The sequence below is a fragment of the Sus scrofa genome, chromosome 1 (genome assembly GCF_054392235.1).
Source record: "Sus scrofa isolate SSC_HxYL_T2T_F1_AM1 chromosome 1, Sscrofa_HxYL_maternal_Yorkshire_Landrace_v2.0, whole genome shotgun sequence".
Classification (NCBI taxonomy): domain Eukaryota; kingdom Metazoa; phylum Chordata; class Mammalia; order Artiodactyla; family Suidae; genus Sus; species Sus scrofa.
In genome coordinates, this window is record NC_139383.1 from 240,360,931 (window position 1) to 240,375,108 (window position 14,178).

Sequence of the window (14,178 nt, forward strand, 5' to 3'; positions counted from 1 at the left end):
AGGTCATGCCACAACTTAGTAGAAACTGGGAAATTCCATCTTTGATGGGCATAGCTGCTAAACAGACATTTGCTGAATTTCATAGTAAATCTCAGTGGCTTAGCATTTCAAATGACTTAAAACACAGCATGAGACTCATATAAAAGTATATAGTGTCTTTCTTGTAGATTATGCTCTATAGTTTGAGACGTTTGAATAACTGTGCATTACCCTGGTTAAATTTCATGATATTGAGATGGAGTCCCATGGAAACTGAGTTCCCCTGCTGAGTTTTTTTGCTTTTTTTGGTGGCATATGGAAGTTCCCAGTCTAGGGGTCAAATCAGGGCTAAACCTGCCGGCCTAGGCCACAAACACAGCAGCACAAGATCTGAGCTGCGTCTGCTACCTACACCACAGCTCACAGCAACACCAGATCCTTACCCACTGAGCGAGGCCAGGGATCGAACCCACATCCTCATGGATCCTAGCTGGGATAGTTAATTGCTGAGCCACCAAAGGAACTCCCCCTGCTGCGTTTCAGACTAACCACTATATCCAAAACTTCATTCTCTTTCTTATCCTGCCCCTGTTGCCCTCAGGATTAAAGAGTAAGGCCCCTGCCTTTAAAATCACAAAGAGCTAAAGGCATTTGGAGGGGTATTTGGCTTAACTCAAGGAGAAACTTGGGAACTGGGGGAATGGATCTGGGGTACAGACATAGTAATAATGTCTACGGTTTAATCCCTGCTTCCTGTATGCCATTTATGTATGCTATTTCGTTTTTATCTTTACCTGTGAGCTAAGTATTATTTATCCTGTAAAGAGTTTGGGAGTTCCTGTCATGGCTCAGTGGTTAACAAATCTGACTAGGAACCACGAGGTTGTGGGTTCGATCCCTGGCCTCACTCAGTGGGTTAAGGATCTGACATTGCCGTGAGCTGTGGTGTAGGTTGCAGACATGGCTCGGATCCCACATTGTTTTGGCTCTGGCAAAGGACAGTGGCTACAGCTCTGATTAGACCCCTAACCTGGGAACCTCTGTATGCCATGGGTGTGGCCCTAGAAAAAACAAAGCAAACAAACAAACAAAAATAAAGCGTTTAAGGAGTTCACTTGTGGCTTAGTGGGTTAAGGATCTGGTGTTGTCACTGCAGTGGCTAGGGTCACTGTTGTGCTGTAGGTTTGATCTCTGGCCCAGGGATGTCCATATGCTGTGGGTGTGGCCAAAAAAAAAAGTTTCAGTAAATTGACCAACATCTCTCATCAAGTATATTCCTCATCTTAGCCTTCTTGAGAACAGAGAAATTTTATCTTCGATATTTAGAACAATGCTTGGCATATAGTAGGTCCTGGATAAAAATTTATTGAGTGAATGTGAATAAATGAAAGAATGTATTAAAGTGAAAAAGATAGGGTTAAAATGTCTTTTACATTTTGCCATCTCTTCTCTTACTCTGTTTCCACCACATTCCATAGCATCATCACAGGATAGAAATTCTGTCCTTTTAGCATATTGGTTTTTGTGCCAAAATCTCCATCATATGGGTTCCTCTTCCAAAGGGTGCGGCAGTTGAGGCCAATGGACATCAGCTTGCACCTGCTAGCTCTGGCTTTAATTTTGTCTTGGACATCTTCTGGGTATTCCTTGCTGGAAAGCCTTGGATTGCTACCTTTTTTTGTCTTCCATTGCAGAGAAAACAGTAAATTAATTGTGCATTGCAGCCCAGGGAAATAAACTAGTGGTGAGAGAGGCTAGAAGAAAATGAAGACTCAGTCTCAAAACTGGGGAGCCCACAGGATGACACAAACTTTTGAAACTGCATGAACATGCAGATTTCCTTTATCTTATGCAACTGCTGTTTGTTAGCCATCCTCTCAACTTGCTGAGAACTAGGGACTGGGAGGACCAGGGCAAATCACACAGTGCAAATGAAGACATTAACATTGAGATGGACTGAATTATTCTTTTGTCAAAGCTGAATATTGAGCCCCGAGTGAGCAGATGTCACAATAGTAACAGTAATCTTTGTGGTTGAAAGAGGCAGTGTTATTTGTGTTGTTGATGACAGGGTTGGGGAAAGCAAAGAACCAGTGTCTACTTGCTGTTCAAGACTTCTGAGCCCAGTCAGGTAACTTTATAGTTCTTGGTTTAGAATTCCATGGGATGGAATGAGGAAATTTCTGGGAATTGGCTGAGCTTTTTGTAAGGCAAAACATGAAGGTGAAGAGGAAGAGAAAATGTGGCCGAGAAGAACGTGCCAGAGTGCAAAAAGGCTGGGGATTCTGCCTTGGGCAATGCCGTCACTGCTATAAAGGGAGAATCAAAGATCTGGTTGTGGGTTGTATAAAAAAAGCAAGAAGCTGCCTGTTGGGATGGAAAGTAAATAAGCTTTGGTGCCACAGAGATCTACGTTTGAATTTCAACTTTATCAACACCGGTTTTGTGTTGTAGAATAAGTCCCTTGGCAGCCTTGAGCGGAACCCATAACTGCCAATTTGGTGCTCCAGAAAAATTGTATAAATGGTGCTCTCCAACTGCTGTTGTCATGTTTGTGTAGCTTCTAGATGGTGTTTACTAATAATGCACCTTCACTGTAACTTCCTATTTTTAAGAGTTATCATTACTAAATATACGTTCTGCTGTATTGTTTCCCTGCTACTGAAGCAATGTGTAGGATAACAAGAAGCGTATGACCAAGTTTTGTAGGGGCATAATTAAATTATTTAAAATAATTGTCCTTCTAATTTTGGTTGCTCAGAAGACACCCGTTGTTTTCATCACCCCTCTTGCATTACTTATTTTCCTCTGGTACTCAGCTTCTTCTGTATAATGGACGATGATCTTTACCTTGCTTGATATACATGAAGTTCTAAATAAACAGTTATAATAATGATGATAATTCTAACAGGTGTTCTGTGAGGCTGAAGTCTTTCAGAAGCAGAACTTACTAACCTACCGAATGGACAGGTGCTGCTGCTTTCTGTATAACAGAGAAAACTATCTCCTTGAACAGCAAAATCGAAAACAGGATTGCCTTCCATAACCACTGTCCCATCTGTGACTTTTTCAGCAGTGGTATTGAAAAGTTTTACTGCTTTCTGTGTAAGTCTCACTCTTTTTTTTTTTTTTTTTTTTTTTTTTTTTTTTTTTTTTTTTGATATGGCAAGTTTTTACCCCCAAACACAATACCTATAATTTTCTAAGAATTGCTATTTTCACATTATGATTTTGGGCAAAGACTCATGCACCAATTCATGTTACACAACAGTTTCTGTCAGAGGACATTATTGGGCACCATATTTTGATGAACCTAGATGTTCTGCTTTGAGTACGTGAGTCCAGGGAAGAAGGATGAATGGGTAGCTTCTTCTAGGACTTAAGTCCTGTTTTGTATGTATATTGTTACCATATGTTTCAAAGCAATCTTCTGTTTAACCTTTCTTCCTTCCCTTCCTTTCTTCCTCCTTCCCTCCCTTCCTTCCTTCCCCTGAAGGTGGCATGTAGAAATTCACCAGCCAGGGATTAAACCCATGCCACAAGTGCAGCAATACGGGATGCTTTACCCCTTGTGCTACAAGGAAACTTCCGTGTTTAGCTTTTCTTTAGTTCTAAATGTATTTTTCTGTGCTATAATCTTTTTTTTTTTTTTTCCGTCTTTTTGCCTTTTCTAGCGCCACTTTCTCGGCATATGGAGTTCGCAGGCTAGGTGTTGAATCGGAGCTACAGCTGCTGGCCTACGCCAGAACCACAGCAATGCAGGATCCGAGCCGCATCTGTAACCTACACCACAGCTCATGGCAACGCCGGATCCTTAACCCACTGAACAAGGCCAGGGATTGAACCTGGCCTAGTCGGATTCATTCACCACTGAGCCATGACGGGAACTCCAGTGTGGTATAATCTTAAGTGCATTTTGAGTATAAGATAACTCTGAGCTATAGAATTTGAAAAAAGTGTGGAAAAATGATTAAAAAGGGATACATACCCCAAAGGATAATTTCTCATTTACCTTCTACCACCCAGCACCTATTAGCAAGACTGTTTTTCCTCCATCAGTGACTAAACTTTCACTAATTCACATTTTTAATCTCTATTTACTTTCACTTTATTTTTTTCACTTTTTAAGTTTTATTGAGGTATAGTTGATTTACAATGTTGTGATAATTTCTGCTGTACAACAAAGTGGTTCGGTTATACATGTACACACATCCATTCTTTTTCAGATTCTTTTCCCATGTAGACCATCACAGAATATTAGGTAGAATTCACTGTGCTATACAGCAGGTCCTCATCTACTGTTTCTTCTCATGATTTATTTTTCTGTTTGTGGAAATCACTTGGGTATCTTGCTTGGGTTGAGCTAGAACATAAAATTTCCCATTAAAATTCATGGAAATATTTTTTTCATATAATTGCTTCTTAGAGCAGCTCAGGTTTGTAGGAGTTAAACTCATTGGGTGAAGAATAGATTGAAGAGTTAAACAAAAAGATTTATATTCGGTATTGATATGTTCTAGCAACTCCAAGTGCTGCAAGCTTTTGTAAAGGGAAAGAAGAAAAATATTATATAGTCATCTCTTGACTTTTGTTGTGAACCACATGAGAAGTCCAGTAATTTCTTGACTTTTGGGCAAGACATGGAACAGCATGATAACCATGACCAGAGACACCACATTCTTGGTCTTCCTTGCATCTCATTCATGTTCCAGTCCTTCTCTATCTTTTACACTGTCTCTTCCTGCCTTTCCCGGCCTCTAGAAGTCAGGCTCCCAGACAGTGCCGTGCTTCTAAGTTTAACATCCAACTCTATGGGAGAAAAAAGTCCTGATGTGTGGTGTTTGCCGGTTTTCATCATGCAAATATTTCCACCATGGCTGATTTCAAGCTATTAGCATCATGTTACTGTATGGGGAGCTGGGAAGAGATGTACTTAGCCAGCTCTCACCCTCAGGCTAGAGCCACTTCCAGCTCACCAATGGCTCTGGGATTTAGCAATCAGACTTTTTATTTTTTATTTTTTTTTGGTAATTATCTCCTAGGTAATCTCACTAAATCTGTGTCTTTAAATACCATCCACAGGCTGATGAATCCCAACTTAGATCTTATGCCCGGTCTGTCGCATTTGCACATATTCATATCCAGCAGTCAACTTGCCATCTTCATTTGGATGTATACTAGCCATGTGAAATCTAACAAGAATGAAACAGAATTTCTGATTCCTGCTTACCTGTAAGTCCTCCACCCTCTCAGTCCATGGCATCGTCATTCACCCAGTCACTCAATTCTAAACCCTTAGAACCATTGTTGCCTCTTTCTTTCTCTGATACTTCACGTTCAGCTCATCAGCAGGGCTTGTTAGCTATCCTTTAAAATTCCTCCCAGATCACACTGGTGTGCGTCCACCTCTGATCCCTGCCCTGTAACAAAAGTGTGATTTCTCTCCTCTGGTGGTGTCCCTGCCTCCACTTTTATCTGTTGGCAGTCAGTTCTCTACGTGGCAGCCAGAGTAAATCTTTGTTTGTTTTTCAGGGCTGCACATGAGGCATATGGAAGTTCCCAAGCTAGGAGGTCAAATCATTGGAGCTGCAGCTGCTGGCCACAGCCACAGCCACTGCAATGCCAGATCTGAGCCGCGTCTGTGACCCACACCACAGCTCATGGCAATGCCAGATGCTTAACCCACTGGGCAAGGCCAGGGATTGAACCCTCATCCTCATGGGTACTAATCGGGTTCGTAAACTGTGGCGCCACAATGGGAACTCCCAGAGTAAATATTTACAATAAAAATCATATCCTGTCCCTCCCTTGTTTTTTAAAAATCCCCAACTAGCTTTTTATCATCTTTGGAATAAAATTCAAACTGTACCACCTCTCCCATGAGGCTCTGCCTCACCATCTAGCCCTTGCCACCTCTCTAGTTTTAACTCTTCTCTCTCCTGCCTTTTGCTTACCTGCTTTAGCTACACTGGTCTGCTTGTTCTTAGGAACACATCAAGCTTGTTCCAGTTCAGATATTTGCATTTCCATGCCCTCTGCCTGGAAATCTCTCCCCAGAGCCTTACCCCATATCTTCACACAGTTAGTCCACCTCATTTAGAGTCTTACTCACATGTTATCTTTTAAGAGAAGCCTTCCTTGACTACCACATTGCAAAGAGTCCCTTTCACCCTTACAGACCATACACCTTCCATCTTTCCATGCTGAATTTTTCTTTAGAGCACTTATCACTACCTGATTTATCTTATTTATCGATCTGTTTCCAAGAAAGTGGGCATTTTGTCTTGCTGAGTGCTATATTTCTAGCACTCATGAAGGTGGCTTGCATAGAGTAGGTGCTTCATAAGTACTTGAATGAATAGGTATGATGAGAAATGAAGCCATCTACTTCCCACACAGGTTACCATCTGTTTCAGGGGTAATGAACTTTTTCTGTAAAGAACTTAGACTCTTTTAAACTTTGTGACCATAGAGTCTGCATCCCAGTATTTTAACTGCATTCGTAATATGAAAACAGCCACAGACAATACTTAAAGGAGTGAATGTGGCCATGTTCCAATAAAACATTGTTTGCAAAACCAGGCCACAGGCCAGATTTGGCCTTTGGGCTGTGGTTTGCAGAGTCTGGACTAGAGGAACCTGACTCTACTGTTCTGCTATCGTCATTAACATGACCTCGCTATTCCACTCTCTCTATCACCATGACGTTTCTATTCCAGGAAATTCTTGCTCAAGATAGTAAAAAGTTGGCAATCCCTTTGGAAAACCCCAATTCAGTGAACATCGGACTGTTCAACTTGTCATTGGATAGCATCAGATGACAGTTTTGTCTCTAAGACTCTTCAAAACTTACTGCAAAATGCTCACCTTGCTGTGTCTACCAATCCTAAACTATTATGCACAATCTGCATTGCAAGACCTGCCTGCAACCAGACCTTAAATGTCAGAAATACCTGAACTAGGCTCTCCCCTACCCAAGAGATGCTGCTGAGACTCAGTCAAGGTGACGATCTCCCTGGAGGTAATAACTTCAGAGATATTTGCTGGTGTTTCCAAGGAGTCAGTTATAATCAAAGATAGTCCCAGAGGAGGTTATCGTATTGTTTGCTATCATAATTTCTTGGCCCCCAAATTAAATGACATATTCACTCATTTCCTCATTCAACAAATATGTATTGAGATCTTTTTACACATCTGCCTTCCCACCAGCAAGTTCTGATATGAGCGTCTAAGTACAAATCAGACAACTGTACGCTGTGTAAAGACAATAGAAAAAGGCAATTCCCCCCCCCCCAGTGATTTAATCCCTTTCATGTTTACTTTTTTGAAATTTTAAAAATTTTGACAGGGAAAGAAAATTTTTCTCATTAAAGATGAGGACTTCTTGGTTTGCCCTAAACTTTTTCTATCTCCTTTTATCCAGTCTCCTAAGTTCACTGATCCAGGAGCCTGCATATGGCCAAGAGTTTTCTGGAGGAAAGCCAAGCACAGCTGAAACATCAGCTTTCTGACGACTTAGGGGAAAAGCAACCCTCTCTGCCATCATCGTTCATAAAAACTCTGGAATTTATTTGCACAAAGAGCTCATTGAGAGTTGACAGGCCTGCTACAGCCTTTCCTTTATTCCATGGAGGAAGCGTCAGAAAAACCAGCCGACTGGCTTGTGCCATTTCTGCAAACGTGCCGTGTTCAAGAGGGTGGGCCTGGCTCCCCTGTTGGGCAGAGGCGACAGAACAGCCTGGGGAAGGAGCCCAGGACTCAGAGCCAGGGCCTAATTGCCAACTGAGGCAAGTCCCTGAGCCACCCAGTGCCTCCATCTCCTCATCTGGGAAACGTAGATGGGGGAAAAAAAAGTAGCATTTCATCTCCAGGAAGCTTGTGTTCATCAGCTGAGAAAAGGGAGATGAGGTTGTCATGTCAATGTGGACTCTTCACAAAGTGCCAGCATTATGTCATGGTTGGAACTGCCATTTTAGCAGTTCTACAAAACCTGCCTCCCCTCCCCACCCCCACCTCACCCCTCACCCCCGCAAGTGTCTTCCTACAGTGCCAGTATTTCTACAAAGAGAAAAGCAGTCTTTGTTCTCTTCCTGTTTGGACTCTTTGAAAAATGCAGGAACCTCCTGGAAGGCATAATACCTTAAAGCAACCCAGACTAAAACACACGGGGCTTCTTGAATGTTTTCTTTCCCTCAGGAGGCATCAGGTGGCTATGGATGGGTGATGAAGAAAAGGAGTACTGAAAAGTTGGGAAAAGTCATTTTAGAAAGGAGGAATGCCCGCTGAATAAGAGAATTGTAATAACCTTGCAGATTATAGGGATTGGTGGTTTTTGAAGTGAAAGCTTAGGCAGGTACCTTTTTTATCAAACAGGAAAAACAAAGCTGGAGTGGGGGTTTCCCCACACCCACCCACCCCCATCACAGCCTGTCACTGATGCCTCTGCAGCCCACAAAGACCCCCTGTGCAATTTCAAGGCTCTGAGGAACAGAGCTGGAAAATTTCTGCTGCTTAGTCTCTGCCTTGTCTAGCAAAGGCCAGTGACCTCCTAGAAGAAAGATGGAAACACAGCCCCCTCCTAATCTAGGGCTAATGGCTGTCCATAGGAACAAAATAATAATGAGGAACACTTAAGCTCTTACTATATGCTAGGCTTTTGGCTAAATTATGTGCATTATTTCATTTCAATCTTTTATTTAATCTCCAAAACAGCCCAAAGAGGCAAATGCTCTTTTCCTTCCCATTTCACAGATGGGGAAATAGAAACTTAGGATAAAAGGCTTGATAAGGAATTCAAAGGAAGCCTGGGTGGCTCTAGGGCTGATATTCTTAACTCCGTCATATATTTCCTCACATCCTATTGTTTCCCTGAAGAATATTTTTGTCTCTTTCTGACCCTTACCACAAATGTCATTGAGAATTTCTGTAGATTCTAGATTTGGATTTCAATAGAAGTTTGTCTGCAACCACATTGTCTTCAGTCCAGATTGATGTTTTAGCAGAGGCAGAAAGAGTTTGAATTAAAATAGAAAGTTCGTTTATGGGTGTAACAAGTAAGTGAGTATACAGTCTTAGGCACAAGATGAGGTTCTATTTTCCTCCCATTTGGCCAACTCTGGGTTGTTATTTTTTTCTTTTCAAATTTAGCATAGGCTTACTGAAGAAAGGAAGAGGAGAAAAGTTGACATACTGCAACAAACCAAATACCCCACCTTAAAATCTGAAAATCAGATGGGAGAATCACACTACAAAGCAAAATAACATTAGGTCTGGTAAAAAATAACCCCCAAACTTAGCTCATCATGGAAACTTCTAAGTGATCTCTAGTAGAGAGAAAGAGAAAGAAAGAAACCAAATGAATAAGGACATTCTTCTCCCAGTGTAGACAGCGTCAGACAGAAGTGAAAAAATATTCGATTCTCTCACTGGCAAGAACAGATAACCACTTTCATATTAGTCACCAGCTATCGTCACTCACTTGGTTCTGCTGCAATATTTTAAAAATAATAGTGTTTTAGAGCTCTGAAAATTCTTCCCAATGCTGTGCCAACCTCCCTTAGAGCAAGGAAGATGGGAAAATGGAGCAACTGACAGGCAGGCAGTTGCATGCTGGTTTTAAGGGGTTGTTTGTCTCATTCCTGTCCATTTGCAAGAGGCCTTTGTATATTAGAGACACAAATACTTGGCTTTGGCATCACAGTTTTGGGAACCATATTTTTTTCTCACTTGATTTTTACCAGGCACATTTTCCAGATAGAAGTTTTTTATTTCTTTGTGTGTAAGTATGTCTGTCTCTTTAAAAAATAGCTCTTGGGATTCCAGTCCCAGTTAAGAAGATATCCCTCATCTCTCCATTGTACATCTTGCTCTACATTTTCTTACCTTATTTTTTCATTTTAGTTTACATTTAAGTCTTTCTTCTTGATGCAGTTCACACCATTTTGTATTTTCTGAGATCCAAATCTACTCTTTTTTTGAGGGGACTTAATAGTCGTGCTAGCATCACTTATTAAATAACTTATTCTTATCTCCTTGAGCTGTAATAGCACTTGTGTCAAGTGTTAAATTTACATATATATTTAGATACCTTTCTGGATTGCCTATTCTGTTCCACCAATCTTTTTATTTCTCTATAATACTATATTGATTTTATTAGAATACCTTTTTACTATTCTTCTTCATACATTCTTGGCTTTTCTTGAGCATTTATTCTTCCATAACAGTTTTAAGGATTCTGTTCATGTTTGTGATGGACTGAATAATGCCTTTTCTTCCTCCATGTATGTCCACCTCTTAATTCCTGGAACTGGTGAGTGTTACTTTACTTGGTAAAAGGGATTTTGTGGATGTGATTAAGTTCATGATATTGACTAACTGATTCAGGAGACAGCCCTGAATTAGCCCCTGGGCCTAATGTCATCACAGAAATTCTTATGAGGGACAAGCAGTAGGAGTCAGAGTCAGAAGAGAAGGCAGTATGATGACAGAAGCAGAGATGGGGATTATGTGTTTTGAAGATGGAGGAAAGTGCCGCAAGCTAAGGAATGTAGGTGGCCACGAGAAGCTGAAAAAAAACAAGCAAATGGATTCTTTTCTCAAAGCCTCCAGATAGAATGAGCCCCACCAACACCTTCATATTAGCCCAGTGAAACTGATTTTGCACTTTTGACCTTCAGAACTGTAACACAATAATTTCGTGTTGTTTTAAGCTGCTAAATTTGTGGTACTTTGTTAGAGCAGCAATAGGAAACTAATACAGTGTTGCAATAGAAATCACATTAAATTTATACATTTATTTTGTGAAAACTGACATTTCTCTGAGTTTTCCCATTCAAGAATGTAGTCTCTCTATTTGTTTAGGTCTTGTTTTATTTTCATCAATAAAATTACACATATATATTTTTTTGTGTGTGAAATTTATTTCTTTTTTGCCAAACATATTCTGGAATATTTTATATTTTGCTAATATTGTGAGTGAAATATTTTTTTCACATTTCCACTTCTATATAATTGTTGTTAGGATACAGAAAAAGCTTTTTCAAATATTTTTTTAAATAAATTTTTAAGTATTCTTGTTCAGTTGTGTTACCAAATTCTCTTATTAACCGTACTTGAGTTTCTTGGGTTTTGTTGTTTTCTTTATTCTTTTCTTAAGTAAAACAATCATATCATCAGCAAAAGCAAGGAATTTTATTCTTACTTTCCAATGTCAGGTCGGTTATTTAATTTTGTTGTGCTAATGAGTTGGGATATCTTCCAAGTCAATATTATTTATAATGATGATTGTGAGCATCACTATATATTTCTACTTACTTAAAATGGTTTTAGCATTTTGTACTTTGGAATATTATGTGCCATTAATTTGGTAAATAGCTTTTATTATATTAACTCATTTCTTAAATTCTTATTGTACTCATTAAGAATGCCTGCCATTTTACTAAATACATTTTAAACACCTAAAGAGATGATCATATGGTTTTTCTCCTTTAAAGGACTGCTGTAATAGATTGCATTTAGACTTCCTGGTACTGAACCAGCCTTGAATCGTCAAGGAAGGAAGTCATGATCTCTTTTTTTCTGCTGTTTTTGTTTTGATATATGACTGGATTCTGCTTGTTAATGTTTTATTTGGAGTTCTTGAGTCTTCACTTAAAGTTGCCCATAATTTTCAATTTTGTCTAATCTTTATCAGCTTTAAGTTTATTTTGACTTTATAAAATGAATTGGAGTCTTTTTATCCTTTTCTATGGCTTAGAGTAGTTTAAATAAAAGTAAATGTTAGATAAAACTGAGCTAGAAATTCATGCCTGGTGAGTTTTCAAACATTTGTATTTCCTTCCTCTTTCTCATCCAACTTTAAACACCTAGATCTTTCTCATCTAATTTTATATTATAACTCTGGATTGTCATTGAATTATTCTTATAAATCTTTCATTTCAAGGGCTCTCACTTAGACTTACCTACCTCCAGTCAGAATCTTTCTGTGTTCTGTATACATGTATAAAGATTCATTGCTTACCAGTCGCTCTTTTTTCATCTTTTCCCATGTTGAGATTAATATTCTGATTTTTTTTTAAAAGTTTGGTCTTTCTGAGTATTTTCCTCCAATAGAGTATATCACAGATATGTTGACATACTCTCTGAAAGCTTGCCTATCCTTCCTCATTTATATTTTCTCTCACTCTCACCAACTAATGAAATAATGCCTGGGTATAGAATTTCTCTCAGTCCTTTGTAATGCTATTTCACTGTTTTCTGGCTTCCAGTGTTGTGGTCTGATGTGATGCCCATCTGATTATTCTCCCATTGTACGTAACTTAATCATTCTGTCTGGAAATATGTAAGATCTTGCTGTTATTCTTAGAATTTAAGACTTGGAATATAGCTAAATATTTTACTTTTCTCACACTATTCCATTTCCCTAGTGACTCCTGATGTTGAGCATCTCTTCATCTGTGTATTGGCAATTTGTCTGTCTTTGGAAAAAAAGTTTATTCAAGTGGCACATCTATTTTTGTAATTGGGTTATTTGTCTTTCTATTGTAGCTATTTATTGTTATATGTTTGTGTTGGTTATTTGAATCTATGGCTTCCGCATTTTCTGGATTTCTTTTTTCATCAGTGATCACATCAGTACAGCAATGATCACATCACATCAGCAAACAGCTCCATGTGGGTCATGGTTCATGATGTTCACCAGAGGAATACATTCTTTATGGTGCAGCAGGAGCTGGAAAAAAAGTACTTTATGATCTTTTTTTTAAAATATATAATGATTTTAATTTTTTTCCATTATAGCTGGTTTACAGTGTTCTGTCACTTTTCTACTATACAGCATGGTGACCCAGTTATAGACATTCTTTTTTCTCACATTATCATGCTCCATCATAAGTGACCAGACATAGACTTTATGATATTAATGTAGAATGGCAATCAGATGTTTTGAGTGAGAGAAAGAAAAGTCCTGACATTCTGAATTACATTTTGAAAGGATTAATCTAGGTTTTTGTGGCATAGACTCTAAGGAAGTGAGGATAGAAGTGAGCAGTCTAGTTAAGGATCTGTTGCCATAACCCAGTGAGCTATGAAGGCATGGGGGCTAAGGTGATAATGAAGGATTGTAAGTGATCAGGTAGAATGAAGAGTATTTGCCCTTAGATTGAATATGGTAAAGAGAGAAAGAGGGGAATCAAGAAAAACTAAGGTTATTGTTCAGAGAAACTGGAAGAATGGAATAATTTACTGAGTTTAAAATGACTGCAGGGGAAATAGCTTGACGAGGAACATGAAGGGTTCTGTTTTTAATGTGGTAAATGTGAAATTTCTGTTAGATATTCTTTTTTTTTATAATTTTTTTATTTTCCCACTGTACAGCAAGGGGATCAGGTTATCCTTACATGTATACATTACAATTACATTTTTTCCCCCACCCTTTCTTCTGTTGCAACATGAGTATCTAGACAAAGTTCTCAATGCTATTCAGCAGGATCTCCTTGTAAATCTATTCTAAGTTGTGTCTGATAAGCCCAAGCTCCCGATCCTTCCCACTCCCTCCCCCTCCCATCAGGAAGCCACAAGTCTCTTCTCCCAGTCCATGATTTTCTTTTCTGAGGAGATGTTCATTTGTGCTGGATATTAGATTCCAGTTATAAGTGATATCATATGGTATTTGTCTTTGTCTTCCTGGCTCATTTCACTCAATATGAGATTCTCTAGTTCCATCCATGTTGCTGCAAATGGCATTATGTCATTCTTTTTTTATGGCTGAGTAGTATTCCATTGTGTATATATACCACCGCTTCCGAATCCAATCATCTGTCGATGGACATTTGCGTTGTTTCCATGTCCTGGCTATTGTGAACAGTGCTGCAATGAACATGCGGGTGCATGTGTCTCTTTTAAGTAGAGTTTTGTCCGGATAGATGCCCAAGAGTGGGATTGCGGGGTCATATGGAAGTTCTATGTACAGATTTCTAAGGTATCTCCAAACTGTTCTCCGTAGTGGCTGTACCAGTTTACATTCCCACCAGCAGTGCAGGAGGGTTCCCTTTTCTCCACAGCCCCTCCAGCACTTGTTATTTGTGGATTTATTAATGATGGCCATTCTGACTGGTGTGAGGTGGTATCTCATGGTAGTTTTGATTTGCATTTCTCTTATAATCAGCGATGTTGAGCATTTTTTCATGTGTTTGTTGGCCA

General features: G+C 39.3%; 1 long non-coding RNA gene across 1 annotated transcript; it reads left to right on the forward strand.

The window, feature by feature from the left end:
* Positions 1-6,698: 6,698 nt before the first annotated feature.
* On the forward strand, positions 6,699-10,878 carry LOC146407068 (uncharacterized). The gene is made up of 3 exons (XR_014823018.1): positions 6,699-7,000; positions 7,403-8,178; positions 8,428-10,878. It is a non-coding gene; the product is annotated as an uncharacterized LOC146407068 (long non-coding RNA).
* The last annotated feature ends 3,300 nt before the right edge of the window (positions 10,879-14,178 follow it).